Here is a 12,244-nt window from a genome sequence, read left to right as displayed (position 1 = left end):
ACTGTCAAGAGTTGAGAATCACATCTTGAAGGTAGAACACAGAGCCTGGGTTTGTAACTTCACCAAAACATCTATGTGTATTATACAGATCTTTTAACTTTACTGTCATTTATCATGGTAATTCGTCATAAATTATTTCTCAATTCATATGAATTTCATTCCAAGTATTCTATTCCCTGATGTACCATACTACAATTTATTTCATTTGTCCTCTACTGTGAAATTTATAGTCATTCTTAAAATTTACTCTCTGGAAATACAGGATAATGTCAATGGATTCTATCATTGTTAGTGTCCCGGCTGTGACATGACACTACGCTGTTACCTGATCACCAGTGAGGGTGACCGGGTGGACAGTACGCGGGATCTCTTGGTATTAGTTCTCGAAGGGAAATATGAACCTACCGTTTTATCAATTTAGAAGAGTAAAACTTTCATATGGAAATGTTCTGTGAACGTACTTTGGGCGTGTGTTTGTGTCTTACATAGGATGTCCTTCACGTGGAATTTTGAGTCAAAATCGGACTTTTATGCCGTGTGTACATAAGTGTTATCAATTAGCGAGTGAGTGGCCTGACCGGGCAGCGACCTGGGCCTCGTTTCCATGCAGCGAGGAGGGTGAGCGCCTGAGCACAGTGTGTCCTCCCCAAGTGCTCAGGCCAGGGGTCACGCGAGTGCGACTTGGGTGACACAGGACCTGCTCTGTAGGACCCGTCCACCCAGCAGCCTTCCACTCTGGGGCCGGCGCCCGAAGAACCTTCTGGACTCCATTTCCCAGGGGCCTGCGGGCCCCGTGCCTGCGGAGAGCCGGGTTGCATGCCGGGACAGGCGGGGGCTTCCGGCAGGTGTCCCAGGACACCATCCGGGGTCTTCCAGCACTTGTGTCCCCTGCCCAAGTCTGGGTGGTGGTGGGGCCTCAGGGAAATCGTCCGCATCCCCAGAGGGGACCAGAACCCGTGGTGTGGTGACATGGCGGTGAGGGAGCTGCCCGGGTGAGGGGGGACGACACAGAGCCTCAACCTGCAGCCTCGAGGTGGGGGCGCGTACGAGTTTGTGTATATCCGTGTGTGAGTGTATCTGTGTGTCCATGTAACGTATCTGTGTCTGTGCGCGCATGTATCTGCGTGTACCTTTGTGTCTCGCTATCTGTGTGTGCCATGCAGACTTGCGTATGTCTGCGCGCAGCTGTGAGGAGATTCTGCGCGTGCGCGGTGGCGGTGTCGGGGGTCCGGGTTTTGAGAGGCCAGACCGTGCTGCAGGGCCTGTGTGCATGCGCATTAGTCGCAGTGGGGGCTAGCCGGAGCTGGTGTGTATGACGCACTTGCGTGGGAGTGTGCGAGCTCGACGTAGCAGCCTGTGTCCCCGTAATTGTGACACAGATGTGTGCGTGAGCGTCATTAGGGGTGATGAGGGCCGTGCTGCGTGAGTATCTGCAGCGGTGACGCAGCCACTGAGTCTCCGCGACTCCGAGCTGGGCGAGATACGTGTGTATGAGCTGTTTGGGGGCTGGGGGCGCAGGACGTGTGGCCGAGTGACGCAGTTGCTGAAGAGGTGCGGGGGAGGTGATGCGACTGGGCCTTGTCTCCATAGCTGTGACGCAGTGGTGCTCCAGAGGCCTTGAGGCTGCGGGGCCGGCGCTTGTGAGCATCTGCGGATTGGACGTGGCTGGCAGCGTCTCCGGATTCTGCTCCTGAAGGTGTGTTTCTGCGGGGTGGCACAGCCGGGACGTGTCCGGGTGGCCGCCAGTTGAGTCTTTTCACTTATGTGGGGTGACAGGACGGGTGTCTCGAGAGGCCGTGGGTTGTACCAGGTTGTACTTGAGCAACCGAGTAACGAGTGGTGGCCTCGCGTGTGAGCACAGGTGTTGGGAGGGTGTGACCCGCATCTCAAGCGTCTCTATTGCCTCCCTTCTTTGTCTCCTAACCGAGTGGTGCCTCCTGGAGAAGGTGGCTGCAGAGGGGCAAGAGGGCCTGGCCGGTGTTGTGAAAATGATTGACAAGAAAGGCAAAGGCTTGGGCTTGAGGGGGGCAGTTTAAAGGTCCGAAGTGCGGTCCACTCGGGCCACTTGAATGGCAGGAGGGGGCCCGGGTAGAATTGCTTAGTAGAGAGAGGGTAGGAGGTGGGTGGTCCAGAATCTCGGAGTCATAACTTAGTCTGCAGGATTCTTCCTGCAGCCCCAGATCTGGGGCCAGAGCGTCCTAGAGACCCTTTTCTAATGCTGCCTGCATTCCAGAAAGGCCCTGATGACTCTTTCCCTTCCTTTTCCCCAGGTCAGCGTTGTTCAGAGCAGGCAGCCCTGCATAGGAAGCATCATCACTGGACGTGTTAAAGACTCAAGTGAGTTTCCTGTTCTGTTACCTGATTTGTGATTAGGAGATTAACCCAGACCCCAGCTGTAGATCACCAGGCTTTTCTTCTCTCTCTGCCTTTACCTGGCTTTTTGCATTTTCTGAATATAGGGCTCATGAGAGTGAAGTGCCTTAATATATGAAAAGCCCTCCTAGGGCAGCCCTGTGAATTTTGGCTGCAGGTATGTGGTCAGTCTGGCTGTCTCTACTCTGGGAACATAACATATGAAGGTAGCTGTGATGGGTACTTGGAAGTTCACAAAGTGAACCAGAGCCTCATATGGTCTAGAACAGGACTCTTTAACCTGTGTTTCTTCTTTTAACTATGTGTGTTACTTTCCAGGGGGAAATGTACAACACTCAGTGTACATGTTCCACAGTGGGGTTTGTTTTTTCCCCCAAGGACATGCTCCTTTGTTACCTCGCATAAAGAATCGTGTACATACCCCAAAGACTTTTAAACCCATTGGTCTTGTCTGCTGGAATCAAAGACTTTTTCCTTGACCAAGGTTAGTTTTCAGGATGATGGAAATGTTGAAGTCATCATACTACATTCATTTGATGGAATAACGCAGGTTCAGAGAAGTATGTTTAGAGATAGAAGATATAAAAATGCATGGGAGACTCAAGAATGGAAGAAAAAGTATCCAATGGACTCAGCCCTACTATGAAACTAATTTATAGCTTTCATATGAAAGTTATAACCCAATTATAGCCTAAGAATATGGGGAAAGGGGAGAAAGAGGGGAGGGGAGGAGGGGGGAGGGAAGGTAATTGGTGGGACCACACCTATGGTTCATCTTACAAGGGTACATGTGAAACTTAATAAATTTAGAATGTAATTGTTTAACAATAACTAAGAAAAAGCCAGAAAGGCTATGTTAACCAGTATGGTAAAAATATTTCCAATTGTATATAAAATCAGCGCATGATACCCCCTGATTGCATTAATGCACACAGCTATGATTTACTAAAAAAAAATGTATGGGACATAGTATTAAGTACTCCTGATAGTTATCAACACATATGTGGGAAATGTTTTATTTACCTAGAAATCTCATTTAAGAAGACACTTTTTAAATATCCAATCCAACATGACAATTCATTGGTTATTCAATGGAAGAAAGGAGGAATGTGGCTATATTTATTGAGCACATTCTGTATCAGACTCTCTCCTGTATGAGAGAGAGTATGTGGCACATACTTGTTCATTTATTCTTGTCTTAGTCATTTTGGGCTGCTGTAAGAAAGTACTGTCAACTGGGTGACTGAAACAAAGATATATTTTTCCTAGTTCTAGAGGATGGAAGTTCCAAAGTCAGGGTGCTAGCATGGTCAGAATCTGGTGAGGATCCTCTTCCACGTTGCACATTGCCACATTCTTGTGGTGTCTTCACTGTTGGAAAGGGAACTGAGAGCTCCCTGGAATCATTTGCATAAGGCACAATCCCATTCATGAGGACTCTGCCTTCAAAAACCATATTTCTTAATACCATCACATTGAGGGCTAGCATTTTGAAATAGGAATTGGGGGAAAACAAAGCATTTAGTTGATTGGGACTCTGCAGAGGTAATTTACCTACTTTATTATGTTCTGGATCACATTGTATTACTGAAACCCAGTGAAAGGCTGTTTCAGAATGGGAAATTAATACTTGTTTCAGTGACTTTTTTTTTTTTTTTTTTTCATTTTAGTCCTGTCTCAGTTTCCTTTTTATTGCTATAAGAAATCACAGATTGGGGTGGCACCTGTGGCTCAGTGAGTAGGGCGCCAGCCCCATAAAGCAAGGTTGGCTGGTTCAAACCCGGCCCTGGCCAAACTGCAGCAAAAAAATAGCTGAGTGTTGTGGCGGGCACCCATAGTCCCAGCTACTCAGGATGCTGAAGCAAGAGGATCGCCTAAGCCCAAGAAGTGGAGGTTGCTGTGAGCTGTGATGCTATGGCACTCTGCCGAGGGCGACAAAATGAAACTCTGTCTCAAAACAAAAATAAGAAAGAAATCATAGATTTATTGGCTTGACGCAACACAAAGGTATTGTGTTACAATCCTAGAGGTCAGAAATCTGAAGTGGGTTTCACTGGGCTAAAACCAAGGTGCTGGTAGGGCTTTAGTAGGTGTTCCTTCTTAGTGACTTAAAAGCCTCCTATTTACTTGTCTTTCCCAGTTTCTAGATGCTGCCGTACACCTCGGCCGATAACCCTTTCTTCCATCTTCACAGCCAGCAAAGACAAGTCCTATTTTGATCACACCACTTTAACCTGGCTTCTGTCTTCAAATCTTTCTCTTCTTCCAACCCTTTTCTAATTTTATGGACCCAAGTGACTACATTGGGCCCACTGGGATAATTCAGGATAATCTTCCCTATGTAAAGTCAGCTGATAAACAATTTTCAGGTCCATGTACAACCTTAAGTCCTCTTTGCCATGTAAAAGGAATATATTCCAGGTGCCAGAATTCTCATACGATCATATTAATTTGTTACCACAAGCCTATTCATTCAGAGTTTCCTAAATAACAACAATATACCTCCTCCCCCATAACTATAGTACTTTTTGTTGTTTAATTATTTAATTTTGGACTGTCTTGTTTTATTTCTTAGAATGATACTAATACAGGACTGCTGAAAGAAAAAAAATCAGTCCCTGAGTAGCTCTTAGAGAAGAATCCCTAAATGACCCATAATCATAACTATTCAGAGATAATTATTGTTAACATTTTGGTATGTATGTTCTCTTCATCTCTACGCATACGTGTGTGTTGTTTCTGGAACATTGAATCTTAATAATTGTGTAAAAGAACCAAAACCCTCTTGCCCATCTTAGTTTGTCAAAGGAATCTAACCCAGTGATAGATCACATAATACCTGTGTGGATGTTGGTAGTGAGGAGTGGGCAGGTGGTCTTTGTCTTCCTCACATATTTCCACCTTGCAAGATTAGATATACTTCATGCTTGGCGCCCGTTGCACGATGGTTATAGCACCAGCCACATACACTGAGGCTGGTGGGTTTGAATCTGGCCCAGGCTAGCTAAACAGCAATGGCAACTGCAACAAAACATAGCCAGGCACCTCATAACCTCTCACTCAGAGGTTAGGGCGCCAATCACATACACTGGAGTTGGTGGCTTTGAGCCCAGCGTGAGCCTGCAAAACAACAATGACAACTTCAACCAAAACATAGCCAGCAGTTGTAGCGGACACCTGTAGTCCCAGCTAATTAAGAGGTTGAGGCAAGAGAATCCCTTAAGCCCAAGAGTTTGAGGTTGCTGTGAGCTGTGATGCCACAGCATTCTACTGGGGCAACATAGTAAGACACCATCTGGAAAAAAAGAAAAAAAATAGCCGGGAATGGTGGCAGGCACCTATAGTCCCAGCTACTTGGGAGGCTGAGGCAAGAGACTCACATAAGCCCAGGAATACGAGGTTGCTGTGCACTCTACCAAGGGCGACAAAAAACAAACAAACAAAAAAAAAGATTAGAGATACTTCATTGGAATCTAATCCATGGCAACAGATTATCAAGAAAAATAGCCATTGCTAGACCCGTAGCTCAGTGGTTAGGACACCAGCCACATACACTGAGGCTGGCAGTTCAGTCCTGTCTCGGGCTAGCTAAATGACAAGTGCAACAAAAAAATAGCTGAGCGGGCGCCGCCTGTGGCTCAGTCTATAGGGCACTGGCCCCGTATACCGAGGGTGGTGGGTTCAAACCTGGCCTTGGCCAAACTGCAACCAAAAAATAACCGGGCGTTGTGGCGGGTGCCTGTAGTCCCAGCTACTCGGGAGGCTGAGGCAAGAGAATCGCTTGAGCCCAGGAGTTGGAGGTTGCTGTGAGCTGTGTGAGGCCACGACACTCTACCGAGGGCCATAAAGTGAGACTCTGTCTCTACAAAAAAAGAAAATTCCCACCAGATAATCAAGCCTGCGGTGGCGCCTGTGGCTCAGTGAGTAGGGCACCGGCCCCATATACCAAGGGTGGCAGGTTCAAACCCATCCCCAGTTGAACTGCAACAAAAAAATAGCCAGGCGTTGTGGCGGGTGCCTGTAGTCCCAGCTGCTCAGGAGGCTGAGGCAGGAGAATCGCAGAAGCCCAAGAGCTAGAGGTTGCTGTGAGTCCTGTGATGCTATGGCACTCTACCGAGGGCGGTAAAGTAAGACTCTGTGTCTACCAAAAAAAAAAAAAAAAAGCTGAGCATGCGGCTCCTGTGGCTCAGTGAGCAGGGTACTGGCCCCATATACTGAGGGTGGTGAGTTCGAACCTGGCCACAGCCAGACTGCAGCAAAAAAAATAGCCAGGCATTGGGACTGTGCCTGTGGCTCAAAGGAGTGGGGCGCCAGCTCCATATGCTGGAGGTGGCAGGTTCAAACCAAGCCCTGGCCAAAAAAAAAAAAAGCCAGGCATTATGATGGGTGCCTGTAGTCTCAGCTACTCGGGAGGCTGAGGCAAGAGAATCACCTAAGCCCAGGAGTTGGAGGTTGGTGTAAACTGTGATGCCAATGCCATAAAGTGAGACTCTTGTCCTTTTTTTTTTTTTTTTTTGCAGTTTTTGGCCGGGGCTGGGTTTGAGCCCACCACCTCCGGCATATGGGGCCAGCGCCCTAATCCATTGAGCCACGGGCGCCGCTGAGACTCTGTCTCTAAAATATATATATATAAATAAATATATAGATAGATATAGTTGGGTGTTGTGGTGGGCACTACTAGTCACAGTTACTTGGGAGGCTGAGGTAAGAAAATTGCTTAAGCCCAAGAGTTTCAGGTTGCTGTGAGCTGTGATGCTACAACACTCTACCCAGGGCAACAGCTTAAGACTCTGTCTCAAATGAAAAAAAAAAAAGTGATTTAGAATTAGAGATTCTAGGATTTTAATGTTTGTTTCACAGGACATGGCAGTAATTACTGATGAACACTGCAGTGATCACTGGTGCCTTAAGTATGAACTTTTCAAATAACATTAGCATGGATATATACGTAAGTGACACGTATGAAGTGTATTAAGTAACATTTCCAATATACAAGAAAAAGAATAAGATGGCAGTAGTTTAAAATGTTAACAAGTATCTCCCATTTCATATAGAATACAAAATTCAGCCACATTAGCCTCTTGATAATGTTCTCAAAGTGGCATCTTCTCCAATTAGATTTGTTAAGTTAGATTTCTTTCTTTTTTTTTTTTTTTTTTTTTTGCAGTTTTTGGCTGGGGCTGGGTTTGAACCCACCACCTCCAGCGTAGGGGGGGCTAGTACCCTACTCTGTTGAGCCACAGGTACCACCCAAGTTAGATTTCTTTTTGAGACACTCTCACTATGTCACCCTCCGTAGAGTGCCTTGGCATCACAACTCAGAGCAACCTCCAACTCTTGGGCTTAAGTGATTCTCTTGCCTCAGCCTCCCTAGTAGCTGGGATTACAGGCGCCTGCCACAATGCCTGGCCATTTTTTTGTTGCAGTTATTTAGCTGGCCTAGCCAGCTTCGAACCATCCACCCTTAGTGTTTGTGGCTTGGTACCATGACTACTGTGCTATGGGCGCTGAGGCTGGATTTCTTGTTTGTTTGTTTTGTTTTGTGACAGTCTCACTCTGTTACTCTGGGTAGAATCCCATGGCATCATATACACAGCAATTTCAAACTCCTGGCCTCAAGTGATCCTCTTGCCTCAGCCTCATGAGTAGCTGGGACTATTGGTGCCTGACATAACACTCAGCTAGTTTTTCTACTTTTAGTAGAGACGGGGTCCTAATCTCTTGGTCAGGTTGGTCTCGAAGTATTACTGAGCTCAAGCAATCCCTCTACCTAGGCCTCCCAGATTGCTAGGATTACAGTGTGAGCCGCTACACTCAGTCTTCTAATGTGACCTGAACTCCTGAGAGACCCCCTAGTATCTTCCTCTTTCCCCCAGGCCAGTTGTCCTTCAGAGATGCATCCTTGAAGAAGAATTGTTATATGGGTGGTGCCTGTGGCTCAGTGAGTAGGGTGCCAGCCCCTTAAACCCAGGATGGCAGGTTTGAACCCAACAAAAAATAGCCAGGCATTATGGCAAACACCTGTAGTCCCAGCTACTCAGGAACTGAGGCAAGACAATCGCCTAAGCCCAAGAGCTAGAGTTTGCTGTGAGCTGTGACATCATAGCACTCTACCGAGGGTGACAAAGTAAGACTCTCTCCTAAAAAAAAAGAAAAAAGAAACGGCTCAGCGCCTCTGGCTCACGTGGCTAAGGCGCCAGCCACATGCACCTGAGCTGGCAGGTTGGAATGCAGCCTGAGCCTGCCACACAACAATGAGGGCTGTAACCAAAGAATAGCGGGGCCTTGTGGCAAGCGCCTGTAGTCCCAGCTACTTGGGAGGCGAAGGCAGGAAAATGGCTTGAGCCCAGGAGTTGGAGGTTGCCGTGAGCTCTGATGCTACAGCACTCTACCCAGGGCGACAGCTTGAGACTCTGTCTCAAAAAAAAAAAAAAGTTAATATTAAAAATCAAGGTTCAGGTGAGTTACATTTTTGTTTGTTAAATACTTTGTCTTTAGAAGACTTAAAACCATTTCCCTGGTCCCTAAATATTTTCATTAATAGCAGGTTATCCCCGTAATTCCTCCCTGAGGGATGTGACAGGGTCACACAGGCCTGTTCTGCAATGTACTCCCCAGTGACTAAACCTCTCCTCTGAGTGTTATTTATAGATGCATTCGGGAAACTGTTCAAGTCCTTCCATCTGCTCTGCTTTCCTAAGTATCTCTTGGTATAGAAAAATATCTCCTGGTGTTAATATTAGAGTGTTGATATAGAGTGTAATTTGTTAAGGAGGAGATACGGTTATTTTGTTTTTGTTTTTGTTTTGTTTTTGAGCCTGAGCTTCAGTATCTCTCAGTTGCTTTGTTTCAACTGTGAAAAGCAGTGTGGTTGGATATTGGGTATGGATTTTGGGTCTACAACACAGGCTGACAGACTTTCTCTGTAAAAGATAAGATAATAAATACCTTGTGATTTATGAACCAGCTATGTTTCCACATTTTCTTTCTTTGGATTAAGTGATCCTGCTTCAGCATTCCAAAGTGCTAGGATTACAGGTGTGAGCCACCACCTTGTTTGTTTTTGTTTTGTTTTTGAGACAATCTCACTTACTGTTTAACCCTCGGTAGAGTGCTATGATGTCACAGCTCACAGCAACCTCCAAATCCTTGGGCTTAGGGGATTCTCTTGCCTCAGCCTCTGGAGTAGCTGGGACTACAGGCGCCTGCCACAACGCCGGGCTTTTTATTTGTTGCAGTTAGACTGGAGCGAGGTTTGAGCCACCACCTTCAGTATATGGGCCCTGCACCCTACTCACTGAGGCACAGGCGCCACCCGGCAAGGGTAGTATTTCAAAGACAACTATAGTGACATTCAGCAGTGAGGTATGTACCACTTTTTCTAGGATGAGTTTGCAAACTTAATCGTCCAATATCGTGTATCTCCCATATAAAGAGGATAAGTTTTAGGCTCCTGTTAATGTTCTGAATTTTTAAGCAGAATCCTGTCTCAGTCCCTGTCCTTACTGCGGGATGGGGAACATTTCCTGTTTCTATGTCTTAGAATCCTTTTGCAGACAAACAAAAAGAATTTCATTCAAACATCATGACATTGACAGATGATATGAAACTGACGTGTTTTGGAGAAGAAAGAAAGGAAATGTAAGACTTCAGATACTTTTATACAGATAGGTTAAGGAATGTATAATGTTACTGATTTTTAATACTAACAGCTGACTCATACTAAGTCATTGTTACAGAGTGCTGCATGTTTTATGTAGACTTTTATGTAGATCGTCAGACTTGCTTACACAGTCATATGTTACACCATTTTTATTCCAATTTTGCCAGTAAGGAAACAGTGAGATTAATAACTGTCAAAAGTTGAGAATCACATCGTGAAGGTAGAACACAGAGCCTGGGTTTGTAACTTCACCAAAACATCTATGTGTATTATACAGATCTTTTAACTTTACTGTCATTTATCATGGTAATTCGTCATAAATTATTTCTCAATTCATATGAATTTCATTCCAAGTATTCTATTCCCTGATGTACCATACTACAATTTATTTCATTTGTCCTCTACTGTGAAATTTATAGTCATTCTTAAAATTTACTCTCTGGAAATACAGGATAATGTCAATGGATTCTATCATTGTTAGTGTCCCGGCTGTGACATGACACTACGCTGTTACCTGATCACCAGTGAGGGTGACCGGGTGGACAGTACGCGGGATCTCTTGGTATTAGTTCTCGAAGGGAAATATGAACCTACCGTTTTATCAATTTAGAAGAGTAAAACTTTCATATGGAAATGTTCTGTGAACGTACTTTGGGCGTGTGTTTGTGTCTTACATAGGATGTCCTTCACGTGGAATTTTGAGTCAAAATCGGACTTTTATGCCGTGTGTACATAAGTGTTATCAATTAGCGAGTGAGTGGCCTGACCGGGCAGCGACCTGGGCCTCGTTTCCATGCAGCGAGGAGGGTGAGCGCCTGAGCACAGTGTGTCCTCCCCAAGTGCTCAGGCCAGGGGTCACGCGAGTGCGACTTGGGTGACACAGGACCTGCTCTGTAGGACCCGTCCACCGAGCAGCCTTCCACTCTGGGGCCGGCGCCCGAAGAACCTTCTGGACTCCATTTCCCAGGGGCCTGCGGGCCCCGTGCCTGCGGAGAGCCGGGTTGCATGCCGGGACAGGCGGGGGCTTCCGGCAGGTGTCCCAGGACACCATCCGGGGTCTTCCAGCACTTGTGTCCTCTGCCCAAGTCTGGGTGGTGGTGGGGCCTCAGGGAAATCGTCCGCATCCCCAGAGGGGACCAGAACCCGTGGTGTGGTGACATGGCGGTGAGGGAGCTGCCCGGGTGAGGGGGGACGACACAGAGCCTCAACCTGCAGCCTCGAGGTGGGGGCGCGTACGAGTTTGTGTATATCCGTGTGTGAGTGTATCTGTGTGTCCATGTAACGTATCTGTGTCTGTGCGCGTGTGTATTTGTATCTGCGTGTACCTTTGTGTCTCGCTATCTGTGTGTGCCATGCAGACTTGCGTATGTCTGCGCGCAGCTGTGAGGAGATTCTGCGCGTGCGCGGTGGCGGTGTCGGGGGTCCGGGTTTTGAGAGGCCAGACCGTGCTGCAGGGCCTGTGTGCATGCGCATTAGTCGCAGTGGGGGCTAGCCGGAGCTGGTGTGTATGACGCACTTGCGTGGGAGTGTGCGAGCTCGACGTAGCAGCCTGTGTCCCCGTAATTGTGACACAGATGTGTGCGTGAGCGTCATTAGGGGTGATGAGGGCCGTGCTGCGTGAGTATCTGCAGCGGTGACGCAGCCACTGAGTCTCCGCGACTCCGAGCTGGGCGAGATACGTGTGTATGAGTTGTTTGGGGGCTGGGGGCGCAGGACGTGTGGCCGAGTGACGCAGTTGCTGAAGAGGTGCGGGGGAGGTGATGCGACTGGGCCTTGTCTCCATAGCTGTGACGCAGTGGTGCTCCAGAGGTCTTGAGGCTGCGGGGCCGGCGCTTGTGAGCATCTGCGGATTGGACGTGGCTGGCAGCGTCTCCGGATTCTGCTCCTGAAGGTGTGTTTCTGCGGGGTGGCACAGCCGGGACGTGTTCGGGTGGCCGCCAGTTGAGTCTTTTCACTTATGTGGGGTGACAGGACGGGTGTCTCGAGAGGCCGTGGGTTGTATCAGGTTGTACTTGAGCAACCGAGTAACGAGTGGTGGCCTCGCGTGTGAGCACAGGTGTTGGGAGGGTGTGACCCGCATCTCAAGCGTCTCTATTGCCTCCCTTCTTTGTCTCCTAACCGAGTGGTGCCTCCTGGAGAAGGTGGCTGCAGAGGGGCAAGAGGGCCTGGCCGGTGTTGTGAAAATGATTGACAAGAAAGGCAAAGGCT

At 47.5% G+C, this 12,244-nt stretch overlaps 1 protein-coding gene across 10 annotated transcripts in view; it reads left to right on the top strand.

Moving 5' to 3' along the window:
- The first annotated feature begins 824 nt into the window (after nt 1-824).
- The window catches only part of ZNF331 (zinc finger protein 331), a 33,448-nt gene continuing 22,028 nt past the window's right edge, over nt 825-12,244 (top strand). For 2 of the 10 annotated variants that reach the window (XM_053604949.1, XM_053604948.1), the window contains exons 1-4: nt 829-1,033; nt 1,591-1,696; nt 2,271-2,337; nt 11,822-11,927. The gene's annotated coding sequence lies outside the window, so the exon portion shown is untranslated. Of the gene's footprint in view, nt 1,034-1,171; nt 1,388-1,590; nt 1,697-2,270; nt 2,338-2,691; nt 5,526-11,081; nt 11,259-11,821; nt 11,928-12,244 lie in introns of those variants that run through there. The other 8 variants (XR_008383003.1, XR_008383004.1, XM_053604951.1 and 5 more) reach the window with 8 other exon arrangements.

Source organism: Nycticebus coucang, chromosome 10 (assembly GCF_027406575.1).
Source record: "Nycticebus coucang isolate mNycCou1 chromosome 10, mNycCou1.pri, whole genome shotgun sequence".
NCBI lineage: Eukaryota > Metazoa > Chordata > Mammalia > Primates > Lorisidae > Nycticebus > Nycticebus coucang.
The sequence above is the reverse complement of the archived record's forward strand: the minus strand, read 5'-3'. Positions and strand labels throughout refer to the sequence as shown.